Source organism: Leptidea sinapis, chromosome 23, assembly GCF_905404315.1.
Source record: "Leptidea sinapis chromosome 23, ilLepSina1.1, whole genome shotgun sequence".
NCBI classification, from domain to species: Eukaryota; Metazoa; Arthropoda; class Insecta; order Lepidoptera; family Pieridae; genus Leptidea; species Leptidea sinapis.
Genome location: NC_066287.1, coordinates 4,721,653 through 4,744,158, shown reverse-complemented (window position 1 = coordinate 4,744,158; position 22,506 = coordinate 4,721,653).

The window sequence follows — 22,506 nt, the reverse complement described above, 5'->3', positions numbered from 1 at the left end:
ACGTCCGGTGGTGGAATTCGGATGCTGGTACTAATCCGAACATTTACTCTGAGAACTCCCGTGATAAATGCGGTAGAAGATGCAGAGATGATCGTTGATGATTCGAACCGCTGTTAGTTGTGTGTTGAAATGGAAGAAGCTGGAACTGGCTTAGAGGTGAGAGCAGTTCTCACTACTCATATGGGGATACCAATATTCTTTACCTGTTCTTCTACCTTGTTTACTTTAAAGATCGTCCTAATATTATTTTGTTAATAAAAAACAAACAAACAAAATTCTGTTATAACGTTCCTTATTTAAATAAGTGCATTACATTCCTCATTGTTCCATTGTTATAATAATAATAATCTTTATTTGCGAAAACTGCCACCAAATTTTTTACAAGTACAATAAATATGAACAATTAATCTAATATATAAAATTCTCGTGTCATGGTGTTAAACTTTGAACTCCTCCGAAACGGCTTGACCGATTCTCATGAAATTTTGAGTGCATATTGGGTAGGTCTGAGAATCGGACAATACCTATTCATCCCCCTAAATGTTAACGGTGGTTCACACGAACACTTTTTTAAATTTGTTTGATTATGAGTCAGCATTAAAAATACAAACAATTTCAAATTTTCACCCATCTACAATCAACAGATATTTTTGTATCGCGATTTTAATATCGGCAATACAACGTTTGCTGGGTCAGCTAGTATTTATATGAAGAAATGAAAAAATAACAATACAAATGTTAAAAAACAATACACAGAGGGATATTGATGCTATAAAAGATGGAAGGATTAAGTATTTAATAACTTAGAATGATAACAAACGAGGCAGCAGCGCGATTCGCAAAGAGGAAAGTTCTCAGCAAACGTTAGGACTTATATTCCTAACACTGATATTATGAACTTCCTAGATTTTTTTTCCGTGCAAGCTATTGTAGGATATTTAAATACTTATCGTATCAATCTTAAAACAAAAGATATAATATCACGTAGTGATGTGGATACACGCATTAACGTACATATGCTCTAGCTACACGTGTATATGTATATAAATAATCGCAATGGACTCCTAAACTAATGAATGGATTTTAATGGGGATTACTTCATCGAGTGTAGTTTAGTCCAACTTGAGAGATAGGATAGTTTTTATTTCGATTTGAGACCAATAATTATTTTTAATTCCAATATTTGTTTTGTATGGACATATTTTCTATGAGAAAATTTATTGACGCACGGTTTGACAGTTCTGTTGTGAAACAATGTCATTATAACAACAGGGAGCATATTTTACAAAATTGTTCTTGATGTTATGAAATATTATTGACAAATTCATACAAAATCTGTATTTTATTTATTATGTACAGAACAACGTCGGTCGGGTCAACTACTAAAAATATATAAATAAAAATGCATGAGAAATATAGATAAAATATATCCATTAAGATACCCATTCTCAACAGTAGTAGTACATTCAATTCAAAGGCAATACTTCAAGCCGGCCCACATTCTAGCGCTCTACAAAGCGCAGATCCGGCCACACATGGTGTATTGCTGTCATATGTGGTCTGGCGCACCCCAGTATCAGCTCGGTCCATTTTACGGCGTGCATCGCACAGCAGCTTGAATTGTCGGGGACCCAGTGCTCTGTGAACGGCTGGATCACTTGGCGTTGCGTAGAGACGTCGCTTCATTGTGTGTCTTCTACCGCATTTATCACGGGGAGTGTTCCGAAGAGCTGTTTAACCTGATTCGTGCCGCCGAATTCCACCTTCGCACGAGACGCCACAAGTTAGGATATCATCCCCACCGTCTGGATGTGTCCGCCACAGTGCGGTTTTCAAGGAGCTTTCTTCCACGTACTACAAAGCTGTGGAATGAGCTTCCTTGTGCCCTGTTTCCGGGACGATACGACATGGGTACCTTCAAAAAAAGCGCGTACATCTTCCTTAAAGGCCGGCAACGCTCTTGTGATTCCTCTGGTCGGGTGGGCGCCATGTGGGCGGTGGTGATCACTTAACACCAGGTGACCCGTACGCTCGTTTGTCCTGCTATTCCATAAAAAAAAAGTACTTAGTTAATTTTTGATCTTGCAATAATAGCTTTTTGTGGTTATTTTTAAAAGATCCGTTTGAGTGATAATTTGGAAGAGGTGGTGGCAACTGGCATGTTAATCCAACACTTAGTGCCTGCGTAGCCAAAAGCTACCACAAAATGTCGATGTGTGGAAGATTGGTATATTAAAGTGTCGTGCGAAGCGCGAGTATTATGTGGATTGTTAGCCTCGCTTCTACATTTTAGCTTATTAAATAGGTAAATGATGATTTCGATCTTTATGATACCGAATAGTAAATTAGCAAAGTGCAATTTCATACGCCTCCCCATTTTTAATAATGACTCTCTTTTCACTAACGGCTGTTTTCAATAACCTATCTATCCTTAGTTTAACTTACGGGTACATTGCTGTCACCGTTAGATGTGGGAGAGTCACGCAGCCGTCTTTTGACGTCAGCACAATCGGGCCAGACTCGTCCGGGTTAATTACCACACTCGCACAGAATACCGGCGTGAAGTAGCGGCCTAGTGCCGCTATGTTTCGCATAGGTTAGTGTCGAGGACCGGAGGCCATTCCCCCCCCCCATCCCCAACAAAGATTATGAAAGCGGTCCCTAAAGAGATAGTACCCCAGGAGGGTACCGGCTCTACCAGTGTCGGAGAACCCCTCCCCGAGCACTCTAGCTCGGGCTGCCCTTCGTATTCTGGGGAGGGCACAGTACCGCGCATGCGCCCGGGTACAAAATTGAGCAAAATTTTTTGCCTCATGCCGGGGTATGTGTGTACGTTAGGGAGGATATCTGCTGAAACCGATCATCTCATGGGCTGCGTTCAAGCGGCAATTGACGACGTGCTTGCACAGATCCCCTCCGCTGAAATCGTAGTCTTGGGTGATTTCAACGGGCACAATGCCGAATGGCTTGGATCACGTACCACAGACTACGCAGGGCGATCTGTGCATAATTTTGCATTGGCGTACGATCTGTCCCAATTGGTTGAGTCGCCAACGCGGCTCCCGGATGTGGATAGCCACATGCCGTCCTTATTAGATCTTCTGCTGACTACACATCCCGATGGTTACCAGGTCATTGTCGACGCCCCTCTCGGAACGTCCGACCATTGCCTGGTCAGGAGTGTAGTGCCTATACGACGCCCACGTCGCAGACCACCAGCGACCCGCCGCGTTTGGCACTACAAGTCAGCAGAGTGGGATAGGATGCGTTCCTTTTTTGCATCCTACCCTTGGAGCAGGGTTTGTTTCCCTTCGGATGATCCTAGTGCCTGCGCCGTTGCAGTAGCCGATGTGATACTACAGGGCATGGATATTTTTATACCAAGCTCTGTAATACCGATCGGTGGCAGATCACAGCCCTGGTTCGATGCGTCAGTTAAAGCAGCATCTGACTGCAAAAAACAGGCGTATCGAACTTGGGTTGCGGCGCTGGGCACAAAGGATCCGAACTGCATAGTTCTAAAGAGGAAATACAACCGTGCTTCCAGATTTTTTAAGCGGCAAATCACCCATGCAAAGTCAAAACACGTCGTCAAAATCGGCGAGCAGCTTTCCAGTTACCCGACTGGTAACTTCAGCCAGCCGTCCATGCCGCCAATGCACATGAGGAATGACACCCTGGCCCATACGGCAAAAGAGAAAGCCGATCTCCTGTGCGCTCTTTTCGCCTCCAACTCGACTCTTCACGACAACGGAAAAACACCGCCGACCATCCCCCGGTGCCAGAGCTCTATGCCTGAAATACAGTTCAGACAGAAAACTGTTAGGCGAGCTCTGTTTTCGTTGGACGTCAGGAAGTCGAGCGGGCCAGATGGCATTTCTCCAATCGTGCTTAGAACGTGTGCCCCTGAGTTGACGCCGGTGCTAACGCGTTTATTCCGGCACTCTTATTCCAAAGGCGTAGTCCCTGACTTATGGAAGTCAGCCCTTGTCCATCCGATCCAAAAAAAGGAGAAAGTTCGGATCCGGCAAACTACAGGCCTATTGCTATTACCTCCCTGCTCTCCAAAATCATGGAGAGCATAATTAGCCGTCAGCGCTTGGTATACCTAGAGGGTCACCAGTTGATCAACGACTGACAATACGGGTTTCGCCATGGTCGGTCAGCAGGTGATCTTCTGGTATACCTAACACATAGATGGGCTGCGGCTATTGATAGCAAGGGGGAAGGCCTGGCAGTTAGCCTGGATATAGCGAAGGCCTTTGATCGTGTATGGCATAGGGCGCTTCTCTCTAAACTTCCATCATTTGGGCTTCCCGAGAGCTTGTGCAAGTGGACCTCCAGCTTCCTCACTGGGCGCAGCATACAGGTCGTTGTCGACGGACATTGCTCGAACCCGAAGCCCGTGAATGCTGGAGTGCCCCAAGGCTGTGTCCTACCCTGTTTCTTCTGCATATCAATGATATGTTGGACACCTCCAACATTCATTGCTATGCAGATGACAGCACTGGTGATGCCGTATACACGGGCCATGCACGTCTCTCTCGGGAAATCGTCGACCAGTGCCGGGAGAAACTTGTGTCTTCTATCGAGTCCTCTCTTGAGAAAATCGAGGAATGGGGTAAATTGAACCTTGTCCAATTTAACCCCCAGAAGACTCAAGTTTGCGCGTTTACCACTAAAAAATCCCCATTTGTCGCATCACCGCTCTTCGACAACACTTCCCTAAAAGCCTCGCCTAGTATCGGAATACTGGGTCTCGAAATCTCGAGCGATTGCCAATTCCGTGGCCATCTGGAGGGCAAAGCCAAATTGGCTTCAAAGAAACTGGGCGTCATTAATACAGCACGGCAATACTTCAAGCCGGCCCACATTCTAGCGCTGTACAAAGCGCAGGTCCGGCCACACATGGAGTATTGCTGTCAGATCTGGTTTGGCGCACCCCAGTATCAGCTCGATCCATTCGACCGCGTGCAACGCAGAGCAGCGCGAATTGTCGGGGACCCAGTACTCTGTGAACGGCTGGATGACTTGGCGTTGCGTAGAGACGTCGCTTTATTGTGTGTCTTCTACCGCATTTATCACGGGGAGTGTTCCGAAGAGCTGTTTTACCTAATTCCTGCCGCCGAATTCCACCTTCGCACGATACGCCACAAGTTAGGATATCATCCTCACCATCTGGATGTGTGGCGGTCCTCCACAGTGCGGTTTACAAGGAGCTTTCTTCCACGTACTACAAAGCTGTGGAATGAACTTCCTTGTGCGGTGTTTCGGGGACGATACGACATGGGTACCTTCAAAAAAAGGGCGTACACCTTCCTTAAAGGCCGGCAACGCTCCTGTGATTCCTCTGGTGTTGCAAGAGAGTATGGGCAGCGGTGATCACTTAACAACAGATGACCCGTACGCTCGTTTGTCCTCCTGTTCCATAAAAAAAAAACCGTTTAATGACAAGATCTTATCTATCCATAGTTATGTACAATATAGTTATAGTTCAATGCTATAGGTCTGTCTGTCTATAGGTTATTGAAATGTAAGTAAGCGTAAAAGGATAGATTTGTCCTACGTCTAGTAAGTTAAACTATGGATAGATAGGTTATTGAAAACGGCCGTTAAGGAGTAACGTGGTCTCGACGCGGGATGGAGAAACAATATCGTGCACAAGCGTTTTGAACACGCTGTATGAGACATTAAGTATGCTCCAATAAGCTAATAATGGCTGCATCCATATAAATAAATTTGGAAAGAATCAAGGTTTCACAGAGGAGTACACGTAGGTTTTTCTTTATTGGGTTTTTGATGCGGTATAGTACTTTTAGTCTATAAAAGCCACTACGAACAATCTGAAGTATATATTTTTCGCAGCGTAAGTTTCCGTCTATGAGCAAGCCAAGATTTCGGGCCTCGGTTACCCTCTCTATTTGCTCATAATTCATTTTAATGTTTGGTTTACCAGTTATTACTTTTTCAACTTGATGCCGAGTACTTATACTCATATATTTGTTTTTTTTTTTTTTGTGTAAGGCACATTTATTCACTGCGGTCATAATAAAACTTACCATTTTAATTATTTATCATTTTATTTCTTCAATTATATTTTTTTTAATTTAAGAACAGCCGCCTATGAATATCCGCAGGACCAGGGTAGAAAATAAATAATAAAAATCAGAGATGTATAAGGTGGGTATGTTCTTTTCTTGAAGATCCTTAACTCGTATCGGTTAGGGAGAACAGCAGCCACGAATTGATTCCACAATGTGGCTGTAATGTGATTTTAGGTTTGGTCACGAATATGGGGATTGTGGACTATGAGACTTCAATAAAAAAAGCAATTTTTTTCTTTAGAGTTTTTTTTTTATGGAATAGGAGGACAAGCGAGCGTACGGGTCACCTGGTGTTAAGTGATCACCGCTGCCCTCATTCTCTTGCAACACCAGAGGAATCACAAGAGCGTTGCCGGCCTTTAAGGAAGGTGTACGCGCTTTTTTTGAAGGTACCCATGTCGTATCGTCCCGGAAACACCGCACAAGGAAGCTCATTCCACAGCTTTGTAGTACGAGGGAGAAAGCTTCTTGAAAACCGCACTGTGGAGGACCGCCACACATCCAGATGGTGGGGATGATATCCTAACTTGTGGCGTGCCGTGCGATGGTGGAATCGTGGAAGTGGTGGAAGGTGGTTTCGTCGCAATAATTTTGATTTTTTATTATTGTGCAAAATTCTCAGTAATCTGATAGACGTTCCAGCAATTTTGTAAAACATTTCATTTAGAGTACCCCGTAGATGTGAGCGTAAATCTATACTAATATTATAAAGCTGCAGTGTTTGTTTGTTTGTTTGTTTGAACGCGCTGATCTCTGGTACTACTGGTCCGATTTGAATGATTCCAGTGTTGGGTAGTCCGTTTATCGAGGAAGGCTATAGGCTATATTTTTTTCAAAATTAGGGATCCGTAATAAAATTGCTAATTTGTAACACAAGGTGTAAAATCGAAAGCCTATTTTTGCGTCCGCTGCAAAAACTATTTATTACTTATAAAACTATCGCGTGAATTATACTTTATATGGCAAAACAACGTTTGCCGGGTCAGCTAGTGTGTAATAAACCGTAATTCAGTATTCTGCATAGCAGTACTGTTTATATTAAGGATAGTTTTATCAGAAGAGTAATTACATGGTTACTGAACTGTGCCACTTAGACCTTATCTCCTATAAATTATTTCATCATTTAAAAATGCTGTAACCATATATTAAAAATATTGTTATTGTATGAAACTGTAGGTATGTGTAAATGTGTGTAGGTATTTAAAAATATTATTAGTTGTACAGCCACAGCTTGTATTGGCATACTTGTCGTTGAAACATCGAGCGATATTTAGTTGCGTGTAACTTTCAAAAGGGCTTGGGCTTGGCTTTAGGTACTCGGTAAGGCAAAACAGTAATTCTCTTAGGCGTAAGCGCGAATTCGGCTTCATATTCAGTTCTGTTCTAACATCTGGGCGGACGCGCCCCCGCGCCGTACCAGCTTCTACAACAAAGAGCGGTCTGAGTCATCGACGATCAAATCATCTTTTTTTTTCGAGAGGAGGAAAATACATTTACGTATTGAAGGCCCCGAGACGGGGCCCATATGTAGGGCTCGGGTGTAAACCCCCTACCGACTAAAAACCTCCTCTGTGCTGATAGCCCTGAAGGCTTTTACAGCGAGGCCGGGCGGGGGCCTTGGAGGTCGAAAATGTAGCTCACAGGTGCGGGGCGTCTCGGAAGGAGGCTCGAACCTCGGACCGCCTGCTCACTAGGCTTGATGGAGAGAAGATCACTAACGATCTAATTCAAATCATCTCTGACCGGTTTGATTCTTCGGCAACTGAAACATGTTAACGTCAGGCGCTTTACAACCACGTGTTTTGCGAGAATCTTTATGCCTCCCACAGCCAATTTTTGGAATCAATTACCAGCTGTTGTTAATTCGAATAGATATCCTTCAAGCTTTGATGATATTCCTATCTTAAATGCCAGCGATGCATCTCATAACTCTAGTATAGCCGATGTCCATGTGTGGTTGGTTGCGTCGCCACTTGCCATTACGTGAGCCCCTTTCCCGTCTTATATAAAAATAATAATAATTAAAGTATACTTACTAAATTGTGTTGATTTAAGACTATAATCTTTTAATTATTATGTTAATATTGACTTATCTGTTTATAATCCGTCTTATCGTATTGCTAGGTACCTCACGCTAGAGAAAACGTACGATTACCTCATTGACACTACTTTCATGATACCAATACAGTAAAATATTTGTATTAGTTTTATTTCAATTTCAATTTTCAATTTCAATTTCAATTTATTGCAATTCCATTCATACAGTCCTTAAATATAACATTTGGAGTTAATACTATAATTATACAAGGCAGTATTATGGATACCCAGTTTGGGCGTCGCAATTTGGTCTGAAAAGCAGACCGTAGTAGGGAGACCCATATTTTCATTTATTTTAGTATGGCTCGTTTAGGAAATCATTTACGGCATAGTAGCACTTTTCTAATAAAAAGTTTTTCAGTATAAATTCATTTTCATTATTTATGTTTCGAATTTTGTTTGGCAGATTATTTTTATAGACATTACATAAGGACTCGATGTATGTAGTACTAAATTTGACTGTGGGAGGTTTTATTTATTTATCGAAGAAGCCAAGTGACTATACATACGGGTCACCTGATGGTATGTGATCACCGAACCATACTCTTTTCACACCAGAGGTACCACAAGAGCGTTCTCGACTTTATATACGTCCATATTTATTAAATCAAATCAAAATCACTTTATTCATGGACGTCACGGAAATGACACTTATGAATAAAAAAAAAATTCTTCTTATTGAATCTACCGCTACTTCGTAAAGAGTTGAGCTAATGAGAAGAAGTAGCAAGAAACTCATTGCCACTGTTTTATATAATGATTTACATTTTCTTCGATTTACAAATCATTTCTATTACAATATAATATAATATGATGCAACAAACATATTGAAACGCTAAATAGTCAATGCCTTACAAGAGTATCTAAGCGAAAAAAGTAAATATAAATGAATAAAAAAGTTATTGAATACAGTAGTTGCATCATCCACACACACCGTAAATAAATAAAGGTATTCTGTGAGCATTTTATAAGGGTTTATAAATAAAATATATATATAATATAACTTTTAAGAAACTGAAGCCGAGGCAACAGGATCATCCTGCCACCACAAGCAGCGCACTTCTTCTTTTCTCATTTGATCTTCTTCGTGTTAAATCTATCAATTGCTCATCTTCTGTACTAAAACTTGACATCTTTACAATTATTTACCACTCAGCAACAAATGCGATACAAACGAAATATTAAAATTGTGGGAAATGGTGCGCAAGTTTTTTTTGCCCGCTCCAAATGTAAGGTCATTAGACAAATTCGACGTTCATTCGATGGACAGATGGCCTTTGGGGCAGTAAAGTCCTCGAATGGCGACCACGTTCCGGAAGCCGCTGTGTTAGTAGGCTCAACAAGACAAGGTGGGATCTCATTTTTAGAGAGACTGCAGATGAAATGAGTCAAGATAGTATTTGTCATAGTTGTCATTATGACGTTTAGCGCCATTTGTTGCCTCGGAGGTGGTATTTGCTGTAGACAGATGGTTTTGGCAAAATTTACTGACAGTGTCCTCTTCTTTTTTGGTATGTGTAGTTTTGGGTTTAATTTAGAGATTATTTGATCCCAGTTGTTAGATAATTTTAGACCGTCTTTTCCATTGAAGTTTGGGTGTTTTTTAATTTCGATGGCTTCACGTCTATCAGTCTTGGGAGAAATCTATTCTCTTTTACCAAAAATTTTGGTTGGTCGAACCGGATGTAGTGGTTATTTGTTTACATACAGCTGACTAACTACCGTTTTCAATTACCTATCTATCCTTAGTTTAACTTACTAGACGTAGACAAATCTATCCTTTTACGCTTACTTATATTTCAATAACCTATTGACTGATCGCATTGGACTATAACGGCCGTTCCCAATATTCAGTCTATCTCTTACTTGAGATAAAAATCACAATTATCGTTGAATTTTCATTCCCAATAAACTTATCGATGGTAACTAACCTAATCCGTACACGCCGTCTGTCAATGGGACATAGAAGTTTGTATGGAAATTGCAATTCACGCGTCCCAATATGAGGCGATAATAATGACTTATCGGGTATATTGGGACAATTATATTGGACATAACTAAGAATAGATAAGATCTTGTTAAACGGTGAGAGCATTGTATCCGTTAGTTAAACTAAGGTTAGATTTATAGAAAACGGCGGTTAGAGTGACGTCCGTGTTTGACATCCGCAATGTGTTGTTTAACGGCCGTACCCAATATACTATCTACAGATAGAGATAAATTACTACCTTCTACTGTTAGTTATTAGCTTTCAATAATCTGAAGCTGTCCCAATATACCCGATAAGTCATTCTTATCGCCTTATATTGGGACGCGTGAATTGCATTTCCATACAAACTGCTATGTCCCATTGACAGACAGCGTGTACGGATAAGGTTAGTTACCGTCGATAAGTTTATTGGGACAGAAAAGTCAACGATAGTCAGTTTGAGATATTGCGTTTGATTTGCTCAATGTAAGACAGGCCACAGTCACAGTCCAGCTTATAGACACCCGCATCATCCGTAAAAACAGTTACAATTACACGCGTTTGAATCCTTTTAAAGTGTTTTATTTAAATGTGTAACACTCGCGTAAATCAAAGAAAATACAAATTACACTAATCAAGAAGTGACTCCATCATTACAGACCTCAGCATTACAGAAGATGGCAGTCTAAAATTCTATCGCTAGAAAATTTGTAACTATTTGTGTGTCATGTAGCTTAAAAGTTATATATTATTATATAAGTTATACAAATAGTTTTCATGGCTCTGGTGCAAACTTGCATCTTTCGAATAACGACAAGATTGCTTTCTGGCCGCGATATGTATTTCACGTATGTTGGAAATCTCTTTTAACTGTTCTGTGACTTTAACAGATGTTATGAAAAAAACACGAGGATTTGGAGGTGAAAATTCGATCTAGATAGGCTGCGTCATCTTTTAAAACGCCTATTTCTGAGTTTTCACACTGAACACTCACAGGTTCTGTAAAATATGAAATGCACGTTACAAACTCGCATTGTGTACACTGCCTTATATTTAAACAATTAGGTACTCAATTATCGCTCAGTGATGTAAGTTGATAGTAAGACAAGTGTATTATCGTAAGATAAATATTATGGACTGAAAATATATCTCGGCTTGGTCTGAAATTAAAATAGTATGTTCGTATTTATTCGTTTATCCATTTATTTATTTATGCGGAAACCCAACATTCACACACTGATACATAAATTACTTAAAGAAATATATCTAAGTGTGCAGATAGTCGTAACTTGAAAGGTTACACATCATTCATTAACTGTCTACCTTTACTTGGGTTATAATATCATCATCAAAGTATTCCACAACGATCGGTTCTGCGCTGCCCTTATCCAACGTATTCCGGCGATCTTGAGCAGTTCGTCGGTCCATCTTGTGGGGCCTACCAACATCTTCCGGTTCGTGGTCGCTTTCGAAGACTTTACTGCCCCAACGGCAATTTGTCCGTCGAACTATGTGCCCTGCCCACTGCCACTTCAGTTTCGCAATCATTTGGGCTATGTCGGTTACTTTGGTTCTACTAGCATAGTCCTCTCCATTGCACTGTGGTATTTGAGATGAGAAGATTTTACGGAGCTTCCCTAACGCTGCCTATCCAAGTTGGATTCGACGAGTGAACTATTTCGCTAAATTGGACCTGACTAATTTAATTTTTTGGCCCTGGTCTCGTCGACAATTTCGAAAGTACAGTTTCCAATTGTTATGGGAGTAATGTTGATGCCCAGTCCATTCCAGTCCAGAAGCTTAAAGACATCTTCCGACGCAGCGGTGAACAGCTTGGGCGATATGACATCGCCTTGTCTGACTCCCCGCTGCAGTCGCATAGTCTTCGAGATTTGATCCTGGAGACGGACTGACACGGTATTGTTTCCATACAAACACTCTCTATGGTCTATGGTGCTAAATCCTTTTCGGAATCCGGCTTGTTCGGGAGGCTGGAAGTCGTCAAGCCTGCGCAAGAGGCGATTCGTGATAACCCTAGAAAACAGCTTATATACATGGCATAAAAGTGATGTGGGACTTCAAAAGCCTTAATTTTTATTATTTACTTATTTATTTATAATTCCTTACAGCTAACAAAATGAAAAGAGTATATTAAAAATTATACAGAATAAAAGGAATTAAAGGAATACTATTAAAAGTACAATGAGTATGTGACAAGTGTAGTTTAAGACAAAAACGAAAAATACTAAATAAAAGTTAAGATAAACTTACAACAAAAAATTTAATAGAAAGAAAAGAAGAAATCGTATCCATATTGAGTAACTGAAACGGTGTGTGGTGTGAGTGAATGTGAGAAGTGTGAGTTTTTGTTCGAATATAACGTATAAATAAGGGTGTGATGGTTAATAAATTACCCTGAATGTACTGATGATTAACTCCTGCAATTTAAACAGTTTAATATTAGTTTTTTGAACCTCAGACGTGATAAGTTGAAAATGTCGACGTAAGAAACTTTCTTATTATATATGTCAGGAATTCGAAATACAGGTGAATCTTTAAGATACTCAGTGGAAGCAAAGGGAATGTTAAATAAATTAGTATGCCTGGTACGCAATGTTGGTACCTAGAATGATATTTTGTTTAAGATATCTGGACAGTCAAATTTATTATGTAATTTATCAGGAGTAACATATCAATTGCATCTCTTATATCTTCCAAGGTATTTATTTTATGATAATGACATGATTCGTTGTAGTCTAAAGGAGTAAATTTAGTGAATTAAACTTTTTTCATAAATATCTTTTGTATTTTTTCAAGGTGGTCAATATCACATTGATATGAAGGCCTCCAGATAGGACTTGCGAATTCAAGGATGCTTTTTAATATAGCACTTTTAGGCACAAGATGTCATTGAAAGGTTCGCAAGTGCGAAGAATAAGCCCCAGATTTTTATAAGCCTTCTGTGTTATTATTTCGATATGGTTATTATGGGTTAGTTTGCTATCATGGATCACACCTAAATCCCTTATTTGAGTAATTTTTGGAATAATTTCGATACATAAAATATAATCAAATTTTATATTATTGTGCTTTCGTAATAATTTGACATTTAGCTATATTAACTGTTATTTTATTTACTTTATAAAATTGTGACAGTCTATTTAAGTGACCTTGTAACATAAAGCAATCGTTTCTTTGTGAAATCTTTTTATAAATCTTTTTTTCGTCAGCATACAGCAAGAAGTTTGAATTAGCAAAACAATCACTTATGTCATATAAATATATATTGTATAACAAAGGACCCAGGTGCGATCCCTGAGGTACACCGGAAGTCACCTCAACAAAGTCTGATCAAAAACCACCGACGACGACGGCCTGACAACGATTTCTTATATACCTACGATTCTGTCCATCTAAGAAGGTTCCCTCTGATTCCAACTGCGTATAGCTTCTTCAGTAGTATACTGTGGTTGACTTTATCAAAAGCATTTTCAAAATCTGATGTAATAACATTTATTTGTGTTCTATCATTCATGTCGCACTTAGCGGTATGAGTGAACTCAAGCAGGTTAGTTAGGACACTACGAGAATTAATAAAACCGTGTTGGTTAAAAAGGATGCATCGTAGGCAACTTCTATAAATATGATCGTAAACATGTTTTCTAACATTTTACGAAATATTTTCAAAACGGAGATACCTCTATAGTTACCAATATTTGTTTTTGATTCCTTTTTATGTATTGGTACTATTCGGGCTTCCTTCCAACATGTACGAAAGGTCCCTTCATTAATGGAGCGCTTAAAGAGTGTTAGTAGCGGAGGTAAAAGGCCTGATTCACATTTCTTTATAAAAATAGCTGGTATACCGTCAGTACCGGCGCCCTTCCGGATATCCAATTTACTTAATAACCTCTTTAATAATAATAAGTACTCTTTTATCAATCTCAATTGTGTGAAGATTTTCAGAAATATTTGACTCCTCTTAGGTCACTAGGCTGGAATACACTTTGAAAGTATTCATTAAATGCATTGCAGATATCATGTCCATTCGTAAGTAAACTACTTCCATAGTAGTAGTCTCCAGGATTTTTAAACTTTTTCCACCTAGTGTGAACTTTGTACTTCTCTTTTATAGAATTAATTAGAGCTGTAGTATACCATTTCGGGTATTGATGACGTGAGGAGATTTTTATAACAGGTATATGAGATTCTATGAGCGAATGTATACTTCTGTTAAAATTATCCACGGCATCTTCAACAGAGCCATTTAGGATATCGGACCAGTTTGTATTTTTTAATTTTAAATTTATCGTCTCATAGTCACCCTTAAAAAATTTCTTTACCACGCAAAAATGTTGTAGGGCTTTCATAAAAAAGTGTTTTGAAACGAGTTAGCGAAATTTTGTATATTCATTTGCACATGCAATAGGTGTGTGCGCGGTGGAAGCCCAAAATGCTTAGGTCACTGGATAAGCAGCGTCGAGCACAACTTTGCAGGAGCTTTTGAACATCTGTGGCGATAATCCTGATGAAGAAACATGGATTCAACACTATGATCCGGTGCCAAAAGAGGAGTCATTGCAGTGGATAGAAAAGGGGGAAAACCGCCACGGATGTTCAAAGTCGAAAAATGTACATCCTATCTCACTTCTGATATAAGTGCGTGAAGTGGTGTCCTGTTTTTGCAGGACAATGCATCTGTTCACTCAGAGCGAGTTGCAATGCGTGTCCTAAATTAAACAGGGTTTGAAATTAAGCACCCATAAAGCACCAAGCGATTATTTTCAATTTTAAAAGTAGAAAGACCTACGAGGAAGATTTCGGAGTGACGAAGAGATGAAGGTGGCAGTTGACGAGCTTCTTAAAAGCAAAGACGGAGAATATTTTTTATTGGATGAAAAGCACTTTATGGAAAATGTAAAAGATGTATTAGAGTAGATGAAGACTATAATAAATACTTTTTTTTTTTCATATCTCAGCCGTCGCTCGTTATCTAGTAAGATTAGCTATCAAATACAGAGCAGTATCGAAAGCAATGGAGAAGGCCTGGCAGTTAGCCTGGATATAACGAAGTCCTTTGATCGTGTATGGCACAAGGCGCTTCTCCCATAACTTTGATCATTTGGGCTTACCAAGAGTTTCTGCAAGTGGACTTCCTGCTTTCTTACTGGGCGCAGTCCCGTAGGTCTACTCCCTTTACCTCCCCCAGAGTCCCTTAAGCCCACTCCGCTTTCATTCCCCATACCATTTCCAACCTTCGGTGATGCAGTTTTCCATGGTGGCCCGTTTGCCCTCTTTTTCCACGAGAAAAAAAACTATTTGTATTGAAATAGTAAGTATTATTTTAAAAAAGACACCTATTTTAAGAAATACATAATTCAAATCTCGATCAAAAGCCCAATGGTAAGAATTCATTAGCTTTATTTTTTTTTTATTATGAGTGGTTAATATTAAAAAAACTCACTTGATTTTAATAATAATTTCATTCAATTTCTATAACATAATCATATCTCAGATGATATAGGGAAAACAAAATAACTAAAAGTAAAAGTGGCTTAATTCATAGTTTTGTATGTGTCATTCTTGCAGTAAACCGACGATGGGGTACATTCAGTAGTATAATAGACCACTAGCGGGTAAGTAGTGATTAAATGTTAATTGTATTGCACATCTACATCTGACTGGGGATATCCACAACTTACAACTAAGATACTTGATACATATAAGGCCTATTAGGGCCTGCAGTGCCAGAAAGTCGATTAAAATATGCAGGATTACAGGATGCCGGCTAGATTATGGGTACCACAAAGGCGCTTATTTCTGCCGTGAAGCAGTAAAGTGTACCATTACTGTGTTTCGGTCTGAAGAGCGCCGTAGCTAGTGAACTTACTGGGCAAATGAGACTTAACATCTTATGTCTCAAGGTGTCGAGCGCAGTTGTAGTTCCGCTCAGAATTTTTGGGGTTTTTCAACAATCCTGAGCGGCACTGCATCTTCTCGTCCCTTATTTTCATAAAAAAAGCTTCAAGGTTGGGCAAACAATACGCAAACGGCCACCTCATTCGCAGCGGAAAGCCTATCGTTTGTGAAGAACCGGCATTTTCATGGCGAGTTATAAAGTTATAATTTCTAACGATTTTTAATACTCGTACGCTATATTTTGAAGTTTTGTTTCAAGCAATGAATACAGATCATAATACAGCTCATTAGAAAGGTAAACAAGACAAAAAGATGTACTTTTTGAATATGCAAATAAAATACCGCATGAAACAATTATAAAGTATGATGTATTTAATAAAGCCTAGCTTTTATATCAGGCCTTATTTGCGACCAGGCCTTAATAAGACTATGTTTGAATTTTAACCGTAGCATGTTTATTTACAGATCGATTATCTTGTACGTGCTAATTGTCAGGTAAATTGATTTTTAGTTACCTATACTATTACCAGGAACACTGATGGTGTTGTTTATGTTCCTAGGCAAATTATGTTATAATGCTTAAAACCCTTATTTATTTATTTACAAGTAGGTACAATAACAGATAACAAGATAAAATTATCATCTAGTAACAAGTACAGCATATTTTTATGATCCTGATATCCAATTAAAATTGTACACATCATTCACGAAATGCAGTAAATTTAGTTACTTTGTTTAATTATGGCCTATCAATAAACTTTAAATATATTGTTTTTTTTTGAGAAGATATGTTTATTTGATATATTTTTTTTTTGATTAAATATGTTTTTTTTATGTATAATTCGTTATTTCTTCTTTATATTCGAATTTGACTAGCAATTTAAGCAAATTATTTAATAAAATAACGTTAAAAGTTAAGCTCATGGAAATACTTGGATGAAAGGCTCAGAAACACATTTTTTTATATAATTAGTACCTATTGTAATTACAACATTTCTATAATTTGTATGTCTATTGTTTGTAAGTGCATAGGCCTTGTTAAGTCATGTGTTTTAAAAAGTCCAAGGGCTAAGTGTTATCTCCGTTTATGTGGTTTTTGATAAAATTTTGTAGTATTTTTTCAATAATAATAATGTCCTGCAGTATCACATCGGCTACTGCAACGGCGCAGGCACTAGGATCATCCAAAGGGCCTTGCTTCAAGGGTAGGATGCAAAAAAGGAACGCATCTTATCCCAATCTGCTGACTTGTAGTGCCAAACGCGGCGGGTCGCTGGTCGTCTGCGACGTTGGCGTCAGATAGGCACTACACTCCTGACCAGGCAATGGTCGGACGTTCGGAGAGGGGAGTCGACAAAGACCTGGTAACCATCGGGATGTGTAGTCAGCAGGAGATCTAATAAGGACGGCATGTGGTAATCCACATCCGGGAGCCGCGTTGGCGACTCAACCAATTGGGACAGACCATACGCCAATTGCATAATTATTGTGTAGTCTGTGGTACGTGATCCAAGCCATTCGGCATTGTGCCCGTTGAAATTACCCAAGACTGCGGGGGTGGGAAAGGGATTGCCTCCGGTCCTAGACACCAACCTATACGAAACATAGCGGCATTAGGCCGCTACTTCACGCCGGTATTCTGTGCGAGTGTGGTAATTAACCCGGACGACTCTGGCCCGATTGTGCTGACGTTATAAGACGGCAGCGTGACTCTCCCACTTCTAAAAAGCCCTTAGTCGCCTCTTACGACACCCATGGGCCTGGGACTCGCCTATTCTTTTTACGCCCCGGGGAAAGTACAGAGCAAGTATTATAGGTAATAATGATAATTATTTAGATTAGATAAATATGTAAAATTAGAAAAATACGCATTTCAATTTTTCAATACAAACTGGCAATTTCACACTTTAACCCCTAATATATTATACCCCAAGTTAGAAGGTAAACAGTTGATGAATGATGTGCAACCTTAAATGATGTGATAACTAACTGCACACTGAGATATATATTTTTTAAGTAATTTATGTATCGGTGTGTGACTGTTAGGTTTCCGCATAAATAAATTAATACGAACATTCTATTTTAATTTCAGATCAAGCTAATATATATTTTCACTCAATAATATTTATCTTACGATAAGACAGTTGGCGTTGCGTAGAGACGTCGCTTCATTGTGTGTCTTCTACCGCATTTATCACGGGGAGTGTTCCGAAGAGCTGCCCAACCTGATTCCTGCCGCCGAATTTCACCTTCGCACGACACGCCACAAGTTACGATATCATCCCCACCATCTGGATGTGTGGCGGTCCTCCACAGTGCGGTTTTCAAGGAGCTTTCTTCCTCGTACCACGAAGCTGTGGAATGAGCTTCCTTGTGCGGTGTTTCCGGGACGATACGACATGGGTACCTTCAAGAAAAGCGCGTACACCTTCCTTAAAGGCCGGCAACGCTCTTGTGATTCCTCTGGTGTTGCAGGAGAGTATGGGCGGCGGTGATCACTTAACACCAGGTGACCCGTACGCTCGTTTGTCCTCCTATTCCATAAAAAAAAAAAAGAAAAAAAAAAAAAAAAGACACTTGTCTTACTATCAACTTACATCACTCGGCGATAATTGAGTACCTACGTAATTATTCGAAAGTATTCAAATTCCATTATTTTTAATCCTTTTCAATCAATATTTTTAACCAGGGCTAAGCCACAGAGTTCAATAAAAATATTAGTTGGAGACTTAGTCTACTGTTATTATTTCCCATTATCATTCCAATTTTCCAAGTATAAAATTAAGATTGATAAAGCGATTTTTATACCCTTAATGAAATATGATTCCAAAAATTTTTAGTTAAATGTCTAGAATGTGAAAAATAGTTGCGCTTTTACCATGGTTTCGTGAAACCACACAATCCATTTTTAAATAAATATTATGTTAAATTAAAAAAAAAAACGAATTTCAATTTTTCAGTACACATCGGCAATTTAATACTTTAAACCCTAATAATAATAGTAATCGCAATAAGAATTAGATTAATTAGATTGTATAAAAAAACGCAATTATTTTAATAATTTATTGTCCATATTATATCTATTGTTTTGGAATAGTTGAGAAATAAAATAATAGTTAGAAAAATCCATTGTTATTTTTCATGATTTTAAGTGAATCTGCAGTATACTAACTAATGTGTCTGAATATGTATAGACGTACTAAATTTTGAAATGCCGCAATGAATGTAAGCACATTGCAATTTGATTACAGACAGTTTGAAATTCTGCCACAGATCGCACCCTCATTGTAAGTCGTTAAGGAGTTCCATCATTGATCATCATATTCGACGACGACAATTACTCGACCATAACGACGTTATGGTAGGTGACACAAACATCCGGAAAGCATATAAAAGATTCCGCTGAGTATCGTTAATTTGCTCCTAGCAATTGTAGAGTTCCGTTACTTTGTCATGGATCCCAGTCAGAAACACCAAACTACCCTTGAAGTACATCGAAAGATAATCGAAATCAGTTGGCGTGATATCGAGTTAATCGTCCTTTTGTCGGGCACCTACTTTACGCAAATTTAGGATGAAATGCCATAATTTAAAATGGATGCCATTTTTAGATGGACCAAATTAAAATGGGACCACAAGAATCATCAAAATCGGTTCACCCAGTCGAAAATTCTGAGGTAACAAACATAAAAAATACGGTCGACTTGAGAACCTCCTCTTGTTTTGAAGGACATAACTAAATCGTTTGTGTATTCCGCGGTCGTCTGGAAAGCAAAGCCGGATCAATCAAGGTGGCCGCGTACTATTTATTAATTAATTAAATTTCTAGTGCTGTTAAAGCTAGAATTCGCGGACACCTTACAAAAAAATTATCGCGAGAAATGAAGATTCCCCCTAGGACTCTCTGATCGTCGATATACAAGTCATCCCCTAAATCAGTTAGAAAGGCTCGATGTTTGCTCTCACGATACGTGGGGAATAAAGTACAAAAATAACCTTTTCATCGACGAAAGATTAAAATAAAGCGGAGAAGAGTAGCCACCCAGGCGAATATTGTCGCGACAAAACCCTTGAATGCGCGCCCGTTTACCTATAGTGGCGCGATGTGCAATCGTCTGCGTCCGATTACCGATACAGACCGCGATGCGACGAATGGCGTGGCATCAACCCCGACGCCCGAGCAATTAGCTTTTCGCAAATGTACGTTGGAATTTCCAGCAAGAATCTGCACCTGGTCATAAGGTACGAACCCTACCCCAGTTTCGCTGGAAGACAACGCTCCGGGCTTTATGAGAACTGGAAAGTGGCCCTCCGACTTCATATTATCGCCAGCTTTAGAATACATGGCTTACTGTAAATGAAACGCCGACACTTAAATAAATCTCTAGAACAAGACTAAATTTCCCATGGAAACAGAATCATAATTACTTAGTTATTTCGAAAAGAATTCCATTCCACACCTTCCTTAAAGGCCGGCAACGCTCTTGTGATTCCTCTGGTGTTGCAAGAGAATGTAGGCGGCGGTGATCACTTAACACCAGGTTACCCGTACGCTCGTTTGTCCTCCTATTCCATAAAAAAAAAGTTTTTTTAAGATTACAAAAATAATGAATTTTATTTTTAACAAAACTTATGGCTAGTCTAGATAGATTCAAACAAAAGTGTGTGCGTGTAATCTTTACGCGCGATTGAAGTAAATCTTAATTATAATTAACTTAAGGAATAATTAACAGATACATAAATTTACTTTTTTTTATTTACTGAAAGCTCATAGACAAAATATGTTATTTTCGTTTGCCCTTGTTTGTCCCACCTTTTCTAGGACATGCATAACAAATATTCTTAAAAAGTTGAAAGACAAGAAGATTCAGTTATACCATTAAATATGTATATACTAACATTAATTAAAGCATTGCTTTTAATAGATAACTATTAAGCTATGCTATTAATATATATTATATGCTATTAAGAAATGAATAAAAATAATAAAATTATTAATATCACACATATCAATATAACGTTGTTATTGAATATTAACGAATATGGCTCTATGGGCCTTTTGCCTGTCCGATGGACGAAGAAAAATGAACGATTGTCGCAAACGTCAGACTGAGAACTTTTATTTATTATTTATAACAAATAAGACATAAATTAATAAATACACTTGGTGATTTTCAAAAAATATTACTGAGCAATTCGAAAAAAAAAATTAAACCATTAAGTTATAATGGTTAAAAATTGTATCAATTGACTTTTTTCTGCCGGAAGTACGTAAGAACGTAAGGAAGTACGTTACTTCCGTCAGAAAAATATTAGTATACTATAATATACTAGCTGAACCAGCAAACGTTGTATTGCCAATATTAAAATGGCGATACAAAAGTAACTGTTGATCGTAGATGGGTGATGGGTTTCGGAGGAGTACGGGAACGAACATTGTGACACGAGAATTTTATATATAAGATAATATAGAGTTACCCCCAAGTCACGCCTTAAGAAGTTTTACTTCAATAATTAAAACGACTTAGATAATTGATACCTCTAGATAGAGCCTCTTGCCTTACAGCAACAGGCCCGGTGTATTAATTCAGTGTGCGTGATAAGCTACGTCTTATACTCGCGATACGTACCTGTAACTTGTTTTAGTGTGCGTGCGTTGTTGAAAATAGAGTAAAAAACTTAAAAATAGAATTAAAATAACTAAGCACAAAATCAATAATTTAATTGAAAGAAAAACGCCTTACAATGTATGGGAACAAAATTTCGTAATGACCTCCACTTTACTCTCTATAGAAAGAATATTTCAAGTTTTTTTTTTTTTTTTAAGGAATACTGGGTCTCAAAATCTCGAGCGATTGCCAATTCCGTGGCCATCTGGACGGCAAAGCCAGATTGGCTTCGAAGAAGCTGGGGGTCATTAATAGAGCACGGCAATACTTCAAGCCGGCCCACATTCTACAAAGCGCAGGTCCGGCCACACATGGAGTATTGCTGTCATCTCTGGTCTGACGCACCCCAGTATCTGCTCGATCCATTTGACCGCGTGCAACGCAGAGCAGCTCGAATTGTCGAGGACCCAGTGCTCTGTGTACGGTTGGATCACTTGGCGTTGCGTAGAGACGTCGCTTCATTGTGTGTCTTCTACCGCATTCATCACGGGGAGTGTTCCGAAGAGCTGTTTAACTTGATTCCTGCCGCCGATTTCCACCTTCGCACGACACGCCACAAATTAGGATATCATCCCCACCATCTGGATGTGTGGCGGTCCTCCACAGTGCGGTTTTCAAGGAGCTTTCTTCCTCGTACTACTAAGCTGTGGAATGAGCTTCCTTGTGCGGTGTTTTCGGGACGATACGACATGGGTACCTTCAAAAAAAGCGCGTACACCTTCCTTAAAGGCCGGCAACGCTCTTGTGA